Source organism: Lissotriton helveticus, chromosome 5_1 (assembly GCF_964261635.1).
Source record: "Lissotriton helveticus chromosome 5_1, aLisHel1.1, whole genome shotgun sequence".
Lineage (NCBI taxonomy): Eukaryota > Metazoa > Chordata > Amphibia > Caudata > Salamandridae > Lissotriton > Lissotriton helveticus.
This window is the reverse complement of record NC_136065.1, coordinates 331247578-331259811: the sequence shown is the minus strand read 5'-3', so window position 1 is coordinate 331259811 and position 12234 is coordinate 331247578.

The window sequence follows — 12234 nt, the reverse complement described above, 5'->3', positions numbered from 1 at the left end:
GTGGCAAGGGCTGGGAGCAGCAGATTTCCTCCCCCTCCTGAATAGGGGCGCTTGACTGCTCAGCAGACTGCATTTTGGGAGGGTGTGAGCACACAAACACCTTATTTCCTAAAATACAAAAGGTAGCCCCCTCGCCGGTGCTCGCACAGTCTAAATGACAGAAACCGCGTGCGGTAACTGCAAACCGCCACCAGGTGGCGCCGCGCACAGCTCGTCCGGGAAGCACCGAAACCGGTGTCAAATGCGAGGGTTGGTGAGGCCGTAAATCACTTGCCTCAGCGCGCACACCGGAGGCCGAGAGGAACCGCGAGCGCAGCTCTCTCACCCCGGTGGCACCTCACAGAGCCAAGGAAGCGCGCGAGCGCGCTTCGCATAGTCCGCGCTAAATCAGCGGTGACAGCGCAGGCAGAGCCCATCGCACGTCGATTGCTGAAGGGCAAAGCTGAAAGAAAAGCATCCTTTAGAAACAGCGCTACTGCACAGGCAAATATTAACACTCGAAAAAACAGTACGTCAGAGAGGAAAATAAAGTGACTTATCTGACGAGCAGAGAAGAAAGAGGAAGAGGTAGGGACGTCATGGATAGTTATACGACGGACGGCATCGTTATTGGCTGATGGTTACTATGGACACTGTGCCCCATGTGCTCATGGGAGTTGTGGTTCACTTGTTATGTGCTGATTGTTTTTTTCTTTGAATGGCTATTTTAATAAAGAGAAGAAAGGACTGCATAATCCTCGCCTCCGTCCTGACATAGAATTTACTTCATCAAATGTTGTACTCTCCGACTTCGGTCTCTTTCCATTAATCCGAATTGCAACGCTGGCGCGCATCACGTAATCATACGTGCACACGGCTGCGTACATTTAAAGGGGCAGTAAGAGCGGTAAATGCGGAACTTTCTCAATGGCTCATGGTATTTAGAATTCTACTTTTCCAAGTTGTGCCGCATCTTGGCTTAAAGAATAATACATGGTTAATTCATGGGGCAGATCTCAATGCTGGAGCTTCCACTAATGTACACCCACTGTATAAATTATACTCGCAGTGCAGATTGCAATTCTTATTCAATTTTGAGGTGCAATCTCTGATGATACTCGGGGCAATTTCGAATGAACTTGTATTCCGTGGTGACTGCCCTCCAGTGGCATAAAACCGTGTGTGCATGTTACCACAAGTTGCTTGATTCCGAAAGTTCATTTAATCCGGTCGTTGCTGTATCAAATTTCATGATCAGAAAGGCTTCTTTTAGCACCAGTTGTAAATCAGGGTCTCCTCCCACATCTACAGAGATCCTTATTACTGCTAAAATTGTCCACTTCAGATCATTTTGACTGTGGTTTAATTGTAGAAAATGAGAGACCAATGGGGCTGTTAAAACTTTATACTTGATCCTTGACGATACTGGATGATTCGCTGACGTACTTCTTGTGTCGTTTTTCCAATGTAAATCTTTTGGCATGGACACAATATTGCGTAAGTTGCATATTTGGATTTGCAATTAGTAAATTGATCATGACGCCAGAATTTTCTACCATCAGTAAATAATGAGCCTTATATTGTAATGTTGCATACTGAGCAAGTTTCACATTTGTGGTGTCCTTTGACTGGACTGAGCCCAAACAATGTACTTTGAGTATCTTTTTTCGGCGGAGGCTGGGTGGAAGTAATCTGCTGCCCTATACTTCGGGTTTTTTTAAGAGCAAATAGTGGTGGTCCAATATTGGGTATTACATCCTCTAACAAATGCCAGTGACTGCGAATGATTTTTTGCACAGGATGCGTGTGGGCTCCAAACGTTGAAACGCACACTATCCGATCTGTAGGTGTTTTTTTGTTTTTCTCTAGCAAATGTTCTCTGGGAGTCCAGGTTGCCCTTTTCATAGAATGCTTTACCAGCTTGCGTGTATATCCTCTGTCTTGTAATTTCTTACATAAGGCTTCTCCATGTGTCTCAAAGTCTTGCACCCTAGAACAATTCTGTCTCACCCGCAGGAACTGTTCATAGGGGAGATTATTTTTCAGGTTTCTCGGATGGTAACTTTTATAATGCTAAGCATTATTTGTATCCGTCTTCTTTAGGTGCAGGGAGGACATCAGCCCTTCGGGCTTATGTTTCATCTCAACGTCCAGAAATGGAAGTGATTTGCGATTATGTGTCAGACTGAACTGGATGTCAGGACTCCGGTTGTTTAGCCATTTCATGGAATTCTTCTAAGGCCATAGTAGATCCTTCCCAGATGCACCACACGTCATCTATGTACCTTAGCCATTGTTTGATGTGAACACTGTATGGGTTGTTATTGTGGATATATTTTTCTTCATACTGGGCCATGTACAGCACCGCCATCTCCGGCGCAAAGGGACATCCCATTGCTGTACCCGTCACCTAAAGGAACAGCTCTTCTTCAAATTTGAGGAAATTTCTTTTTTTGAGTGCTAGATGCTCGAGAGGCAAGATGGCGTCTGACTAGTGGCGTTCGAGAGCGCGCCCGATGCCTAAGGCATAAACAATAACGAAATGGTGTATTAAGGCTACATACCCCCATGGAAGCAGCCCTCAGGAACGGCAATCTCATATCTGCGGCCGAGGGGTTGATCTTTGGACTCCTGGCGACGGCAGTAGCAGTGCTCACAGAGCTGCGAGAGCAGTGGGAGCAGCGAGTCGGGCAGACCTTGGGCAGAGTCGGCTTAGCTAGCGGAGCCGGCGTAATCACTCTCGAAGAGCAGCGATCCGGGCTAGACTTGGGGCGGAAACTGCTCAGTTAGCGGAGCCGGCGGAATCACCCGCGTAGCCGGCTGGATCGGAGACAGAGCTACCGCGGGAGCCAGGGATGCCAGGGAGCTGGGTGGAGCAGCGAAAAATCGTCGCAGAGACGACCTGCAGAGTCCAGGCTCCGGTGGAGATAGCAGGGACGGTGCTGGAGGCAGTCACAATCGACACACATTGGAGTACAGCGGGAGCAGCTTGGAAAATTTTGGGAGGGCTCCAAAAACTACTCGAGGAGGAAAAGGAAAAGCTCCTGATGTGGAGCAAGTGGCTTCTAAGCAACCTGTGCCCCAGAAGGTCCCCGGGAAGAGCAAGGATATTGAAGATGCCCCAGGTGAGAGGGGGGGTGCGATAAATGATGCTGAGGCCTGGAGCAACACTAGGGGGAAGAAAGTTGTAGCGCTGTATCCTGGGTCTACGGCAAACGCTACTAGCATGACTAATGTTGCGAACTCTGGGGGGAACACAGGGGGCACTAAGACTATCACAGGTTATTTCTCCCCCGCTAGTCAAGACATTGCAGCTAATGTGGCTAAAGCAGCTAGCGTCGTCGAAAAACCCGCATTTGCCCTGGAAAAGAGAAGGGAAAAAACGCAGTTACACGTAAGGGCAAGGCAAATACACAGGAAAACCCGCGGATGGTGTCTGAGGCACAGGATGCTAATCCTGAGATACAATAGGGGGAGACCATAGAGGCCCAGGAACACGACAAAGGAACTAGAGAGCCAGATCTAGTAGATCCGGCAGATCTATCACAAGTTCAAAGGAACCCCCCAGGAGCCGGAGGAGTGGGATTCGAAGGATTTAAACTGCTGGTCGCAACAGGCACAGAGGCACTGGTAACCCAAACGCTGGTTCAGGAGATCATTGCAAGCAGCTGTCCAAGCGGCGCCGAGGACAATTTAGACGTAGCGGAAAATTTCTTCTCAGTCACCGATGGGTCTGAGGATACTCCTTCTGGGCTGGATGGGAGTGAGGGGGAGAACTCAACAGATGTCAGCCTTGGATTCAGCTCAGGAGGAAACAGCAGAGTGTCTCCTAATGAGAGGGATATAGCCACTAGGAGAAAAAGGTTGTCAAGACGACAAAGAGACGCACAGTCACAGGCAAATGCATCGATCGGGCAATGGTGCGCTAGCGGAGGTAAGAACGCAACAGCTCTAAAATGGGATTATTCAGCCACTCGGGGTACTTACCCAGAGCAATTGTTGCAGGGAGGTACAGAGAGGCCAGAAGCCAAAACACCTCCATTGCAGCTGATATTAGACTCAATAAAATAGCTGCAAGATGCAACAAAGATCGAGGGGAGGAAAAATTGGCTCGCAACCAGGAATTTACAAAGTTCAGTTAAGAAAATCGCTAAGATTTGTACAGACACAAAAGTCAGAGTATCTCACCTGGAGGACCGTACAAGTACCCTGGAAGACCAACAAGTAAAGGACACAGCCAAGGTTAAGGGACATGAGCAGCAGCTTGTTGATATTCAATGGAAACTGGAAGATTTAGAGAATCGCCAGCGGCGGAATAACCTTAGGGTTCTGGGTATTGAGGAAGGGAAGGAGGGGGACGATGTGAGAGCTTATGTTCTGAAGCTGTTGAAGGGGGAATTCCCAGAGTTGAGCCACTGGGAGTGGGACAAGGAAGTCCAAAGAGTGCATCGGTTCCCAATGACTTTGAAGAAAAATGTAATTCAAGCCCAGGGAGGAACCCAGAGACCACAGAGGCCACGAGCTATATTGATATTCTTTGGGAACTTCTTATTGAGGGAGGAAGTATACGCTAAAGCCCGACCTAATGCTAAGCGCTCGTTTGACAATCAGTCCTTTTTTACAACCCCAGACTATTGTCATATGACAGTGGAAAGACGATGGAGATTGCGAGAACTGTTGGATCCATGCCATCAAATGGGACTGCAGGCGTATCTAATGAACCCTGCCAGGTTGAAGATCATATATAAATCCACGGTCAGAGTCTTTACTTTCGAAGTGCAAGCAAAGGCGTATATGGACACACTAAAGACAAGCGGTTTAGATAACACCACAGTATGAAGGGGTTGTTAGATTGGAAATATTATTGACGTATGCAGATAAGGCCACTTATATAGATATTCATGTATTTACGTATTCGCGTAGGGGGGGGCATGGTGTGCACGGGGGCACGGTGGCAGCATAGAAGACCCAAGGGGACTGCATGAATAGTAAATAAGCAGTAAGTCTGACTCACCAAAAAAGAAAAAGAAAAAAGGGGGGGATTGGAAAGGGGGGCAGGAGATGAATAAGTTATATAAGTGATAATATAGTGGCATAATGCACCAGAATTATTAGTCAAAGGATGCAAGGTGGAGGGAGGTCGATGGTCAGACTCCATCACAGAGACCTTAGGTCTACTTGCCTCAATAGGCGGGGGGAAGGGAGGGGGGTCACAGGGGGGTTCATGTAGAAGGGGGGGAAAGGGAGGGTGACTAGGGGGAGTAAAAAGGAAAAATCATCATCATCATCAAGAAATCATAGGGGAAGAGAAAGGGGGAAAGTAAGGGGGAAAGGAAAAAATTTTATGCGGATAGTTGCAATTAATATTTGCAGCTTGAAGGATGTAAAAAAACAAAGGGAGGTGAAGGGATATTTAAGGATAACATACGCTGATATTGTATGCATACAGGAAACCCATGTTGAGATATCTCGTAAATTTCTGCTGGAATAACTTGGTTATCAGCTGTTAACCCCTTTTGGGGCTGATGACGACCTCCGCTCGTCATGAGCGTAACCTGGCGTGCGCTCATGACCAGCTGAGCTCGCCATGTAACGTGGTAATTTCAAAATTGCCGCGTACAGCGGGAAAAGCCGCCGCATTGATGCGGTTAATATGTACAACTCAAGGGTCTAGGACTCGGGGAGTGGCTATATTAGCACGGGGTAGGATGTTAACAGTATATAAACAGAAGGCAGACCCCTATGGTCGATGGGCCATGGTTGAATGCAAGGCATATGGCTTTAGGTTCACCCTCTGCTCAATTTATGCTCCCACAGTAGATGATCCGGAGGTCCTAAACCATATCAATGTACAAATGTCTAATTGGCCTATGCCTATTATAGTGTGTGGCGATCTTAATATTAACAGCCTGCACGGCCTCTGGAAAAACGATCCAGCCAGGTTTCTAGGTCGAAAGAAGAAAAGCCATAGGGCCTTGATACAAATTATGCAGGATAATGGGCTGATTGATATATGGGAACAGCAAAATATGGGTGGAGGGGGGAGCATGTATTACTCTGCGCCACATAAATCTTTAGCTAGATTGGATTATTTTCTGATTTCACCTGCGCTGATAACTATTTCTAAAGTTAGAAAATTGCCGCGGGTGATGTCAGATCATAGCCCTCTGGTATTAGATATCTCTATTCCTAACTATCAAAAATAAAAATCTAACTGGACCTTTGAGAGAGCCCTGTTACAGGATCCTAAGTATGTCACCCAGATGGACAGTTGGCTAAAAGAATATCTAACGATAAATCGAGGGTCTGCCTCCCCCATAATAGTCTGGGACGCTATGAAGGCTGGCATAAGGGGGGAAACCGTTAGCTTCTCGATAAAACGAAATAAATCAGAGAATGAGGAAATGGAGAGCAAGTTAAGAGCAGTTGCTGTCATCGAAGAGGAATTAACTGAAGTAATTAGGGTTAAACATGATGTAGCAGGGATATTACAAAAGCTGACTATAGCAAAGGCAGCTGTAGGCGAGTCACTTGCAGTTAAGGCAGCAGGAAAATATCTGGCGTGGAGACAGGATCAATATGAGTTTAGTGAGCAGATAGGTCGCATATTAGCTATTAGAACCCGACAGACGGCTACTAAAGGGGAAATTTCACAGGTCAACTCAGCTGCAGGGTTGTCAGCCACAACACCAAGGGGGATCTGCTCAGTATTTCAGGATTTTTATCAGAATTTATACGATTCGGATAGTGGTGCCGATAGCAGCGAAATAGAGAGCTATTTAGAGAGTGCGCAAGTAGAAGAGCTGACAATGGAGGATAGAGCGGGGCTGGAAACAAATTTTATGCTGGAAGAGATACAGGCAGCAATTAAAGACCTACCTGCTGGGAAAGCTGTGGGCCCGATCTTATTCCGCTGGAGTTTTATAAAAAATGTCTTCCTAGTTTAGAAGAGGATATTTTCCAGCTTATGGTATAAACACAAAGAGGAGCGGCACCTCCTGAGTCTTGGGGGGAGGCCACCATGGTGGTATTTCTGAAAAAGAACAAACCCCCAACTGATCCTGGGTCTTATAGACCTATAAGCTTGATGAATAGTGATACGAAGATTTATTCCAAGATTCTGGCCAATCGACTTAGCTCTGTTATAGGCAAGATCATCTCCCCCCGACAGCATGGGTTTATCCCTGGCAGAGGTACTGTAGACCATATTAGAAGAGTATGTACATTGTTTGATGGGACGGCAGCCTCACGAGACCCTATGGCGCTAATATTGTTAGACGCTGAAAAAGCATTTGATAGGGTCTCGTGGGGCTTCCTTTAGGCTGCACTAGTGAAGGCAAATATAAGCAATGTCTTTATCGGGGTTCTGAGTGCTCTATACAAGAATCCTACGATAAGACTAAGGATCATGGAAGAATTGAGCGGGACAATAAATATTGGACGGGGAACAAGGCAATGGTGCCCCTGCTCTCCGCTGCTCTTCGCTTTCTACATAGACACCTTCATAAGAAAGATAGAGCTGAACAAAAACATCTCAACTATTGTTTTGAATGGATTCGAAACAAAAATCCTAGGATATGCCGATGGCCTTGCTATAACATCTATGGACCCGGCAGCAGCCCTATTGGAAATAAAAAGGGAAGCGAACTTGTATGGGGCACTCTCGGGCTATAAATTAAATCAGAGTAAAACTCAAATTGTAATTAACACAAAGGTAACAATGGTGGATCAAAGAATAACAGACTCAGCAGTTTACCTAGGGATAACAATAACATCAGATCTCTCAAAGGTAGTGGAAATGAATTTGGGGCCGGTGATCAAAAAAGTTAAAGGGGACCTAGATAGATTGAATAACCTGCATTTCACAACAATCTGCCGATGTAATTTAATAAAAATGATATTTTTGCCTAAGATATTATATTTGTTTCGCACTATCGCGTTAAAATTCAACAGCAACTGGTTCAGTGAAATAGAGGGAGTCGCAAACCGTTTTATATGGGCCAAAGGCAGAACACGACGAGCATTAAAAATGTTGTCATTACCAAGGGAACGAGGGGGTCTAGCGGCTCCAGACTTCAAGGCCTATTATTGGGCGACCGTCTTACAATACATCAGAGGGCTAGTGGGTGGGAGCATGGAGGACCGGTGGAGAGCGGGTGAGAGTGTCCCTGATATAGACGAGTTATTAGTTAAGAATTCTAGCAAGTGGCTCCTCCTGTACAATGAAGGTAGCTTTTATAAAAAAGTCAAGTTCAAGATCCTCGGAGCGGCAATATCAGTTTGGTCAGCTTTTAGGAAGAAAATCAAAATGGGGAGGATGAACTATTATACGCCCTTATTCAAGAATCAGCTGCTACCAGCGATATTTCATGATCAAGTAATGAAGAGGTGGGATACGCTGGGGGAAAAAACTATTAGGGACCTTATGAACATGACTGATCTTATGACATTTGAGCAAGCACAGCAGCTACACAATTTAGATCGCAGAGATTTTTTCAAATATTTACAAATAAGATCAGCATTGGTAAAAAAACAGGGAGGGGACATTAATTATAAAAGAGAGGAAATCATGGAATTCCTAAGGGATAAAAATGGCTGTTCGATATCCCAGGTATATGGGGAACTGAGTCAGTATAAGGAGGATGATTGTGGAAGAGTCATTGAAAAATGGAACACCAAGCTAAGTTTATCTGGTATTGAAGTAGAAAAATCGTTTAAGCTCTTAAATTCAGTGTTAAGGGTAGCCAGCTTACAAGTCCAGCAATATAAGACCATGTATGAGCTCTATTACACACCACACAGAATAGCTCAATGGGGTGGAACAACGGAGGTAGTTTGTCCTAGATGTCAAGCAACACAGGCGGATACCATACACATGTTCGCGGCATGTCCAGCCCTGGACTTATTTAAAAGCTCATTAGAGCAGTTTCTTGATAGAGCATTAGGGATTAAAATTAGTATAACTAACAAAGCTATGGTTCTACGGGTAACCAGGGATGATGTAGAAATGCCTCAACATGAGTTTATATACCTAGCGATGACTCTAAGCCGGCTATGCATCGCAACACTGTGGAAAGATCCAAAACCGCCAACATTTCAACAATGGCTATCACGGTTATTAGTGGTATATGTACTAGAGAAAGCGCTGTATGACAAAAAGAGCTGGAAGTCAAAGCAACTGGGGAAATGGATATGGGCCCCTATCGCAGATTAGAAACATAGGGTAGAAAATGGCTGAAGGAGCAAACCTTCTTCTGGTTTCCTTTTTTTAATTTTTATATATTATTCGGGGGTAATTGGATAGCCTTGCCGGTGATCAATGTATGTTGTCCAATCATGTTGAGATTTATTGTATATTTTCCTCTATTTTCCTTTCTCTTATCGTTGCAAGATTGGGTTGTATAAGTCATTTGAAGTAATGTCAAAATGAAATGTATCACTTGATGATGATGAATAAAAAAATAAAATAAAATAAATAAATTTCTTTTTAATGCCAACGCTGCCAGCCTCAGGGTCATTTCTGTTGGTACTCTGTTGGGACGGGGTCTTTTTTACAGGTAGACTTCTATGGCCTCTAAACCGTCCTGTTGAGGGATTTGCGTATATAATGACGCGACATCCATTGTCACAAGAATCTGTGTTATGGGGTCAAATTGAAAACCCTCCACCTTATTGATAAACTCCATTGTGTCGTGTAAATATGAAGGAACATACAAAGACTCATTTCAGACCACACTTTGTTTTCATCAATTACCTTGAGCAATACAGCCAAACAACAGAATGTTTCAGATAATTTGTTTCGGTTACAAAAGAAACACGTAAGAACTGAATTACATGGTCATTTTCTACTTGCAAATTTAAAGGCTGGGAAATTTGAAGACGAGCTGTTCCTTCAGGTGAAGGGTACAGCAATGGGATGTCCCTTTGCGCCGGAGATGGCGGTGCTGTACATGGCCCAGTATGAAGAAAAATATATCTACAATAACAACCCATACAGTGTTCACATCAAACAATGGCTAAGGTACATAGATGACGTGTGGTGCATCTGGGAAGGATCTACTATGGCCTTAGAAGATTTCCATGAAATGGCTAAACAACCGGAGTCCTGACATCCAGTTCAGTCTGACCCATAATCGCAAATCACTTCCATTTCTGGACGTTGAGATGAAACATACGCCCGAAGGGTTGATGTCCTACCTGTACCTAAAGAAGACGGATAAAAATAATGCTTTGCATTATAAAAGTTACCATCCGAGAAACCTGAAAAATAATCTCCCCTATGGACAGTTCCTGCGGGTGAGACGGAATTGTTCTAGGGTGCAAGACTTTGAGACACATGGAGAAGCCTTATGTAAGAAATTACAAGACAGAGGATATCCACGCAAACTGGTAAAGCATTCTATGAAAAGAGCACGCTGGACTCCCAGAGAACATTTACTTGAGAAAAACAAAAAACCACCTACAGATCGGATAGTGTGCGTTTCGACGTTTGGAGCCCACACGCATCCTGTGCAAAAAATCATTCACAGTCACTGGCATTTGGTAGAGGATGCAATACCCAATATTGGACCACCACTATTTGTTCTTAAAAAAAACGAAGTATAGGGCAGCAGAGTACTTCCACCCGGCCTCCGCCGAAAAAAGATACTCAAAGTACATTGTTTGGCCTCAGTCCAGTCACAGGATACCACAAATGTGGAACTTGCTCAGTATGCAACATTACAATAGAAGGCTCATTATTTACTGATGGTAGAAAATTCTGGCGTCATGATCAATTTACTAATTGCAAATCGAAATATGCAATTTACGCAATATTGTGTCCATGCCAAAAGATTTACATTGGAAAAACGACACAAGAAGTACGTCAGCGAATCATCCAGCATTGCTCAAGGATAAAGAATATAGTTTTAACAGCCCCATTGGTCTCTCATTTTCTACAATTAAATCACAGTCAAAATGATCTGAAGTGGACAATTTTAGCAGTAATAAGGATCTCTGTAGATGTGGGAGGAGACCCTGATTTACAACTGGCGCAAAAAGAAGCCTTTCTGATCATGAAATTTGATACAGAAACGACCGGATTAAATGAACTTTCGAAATCAAGCAACTTGTGGTAACATGCACACAAGGTTTTATGCCACTGGAGGGCAGTCACCACGGAATACAAGTGCATTCGAAATTGCCCCGAGTATCATCAGAGATTGCACCTCAAAATTGAATAAGAATTGAAATCTGCACTGCGAGTATAATTTATACAGTGGGTGTACATTAGTGGAAGCTCCAGCATTGAGAACTGCCCCATGAATTAACCATGTATTATTCTTTAAGCCAAGATGCGGCACAACTTGGAAAAGTAGAACTCTAAATACCATGAGCCATTGAGAAAGTTCCGCATTTACCGCTCCTACTGCCCCTTTAAATGTACGCAGCCGTGTACACGTTTGCTTACGTGATGCGCGCCAGCTTTGCAATTCGGATTAATGGAAAGAGACCAAAGTCGGAGAGTACAACATTTGATGAAGTAAGTTCAACATCCGAGAGCATCATTCACACAATATGTTGGGCAGTAGCGATGAAAAGCTGTTTTTAAGATGAAGTCCGCATGCCTTGTTAACTTTAGAACTGATTAGAAGAAAGACAAAAAACAGCATTGATCGCGCGGTTGCCGAAGAAGCGGTGCCGCGGTTAGGAGAACGCCGATAAGTCCCGAGGTACATGCATTTACTCACTTAAATATGCACAAAGAGTGAATCAATTAGGTGGCTGAAGCTTACAAAATATTCAATGTTATTTACAGCGTGGTACAAATCCCCACGTACTTCAGTGCACCTCTTGGCTTGAAAAAGTGACTTCTTACATGAAAAACTGGTCCAAGGTATGAGTCCACGTTTATCATATATCATCTCGAAATACAAACATTGTCAGAAATAAGATACTGATTGTCCCCTCATTTAATTTATAGAGTCCCTGCCTTTCCTTGAACTATAAACAGTAGTTTCGGAACAGAAAAAGACACACAGGTATGGCTAGTGGTAATAAGAGTCTGGTCTCAGTTTAAAGAAGTACTATAGAGAAGTCCCAATTGACTGACACCAATCTATATTGTTTTATGTTTCACAGTGAAGGCCATCTCCAGTCCCTGTCCTGAGGAGAACCCCAAAATAAAATCTGGGTTCGAAACGCGTTGACTCTGTGCTGGAACGTGAACTGTATTGGGTGCTACAGTAATGTAGTTTAGGATAAAATCTCTCCTGC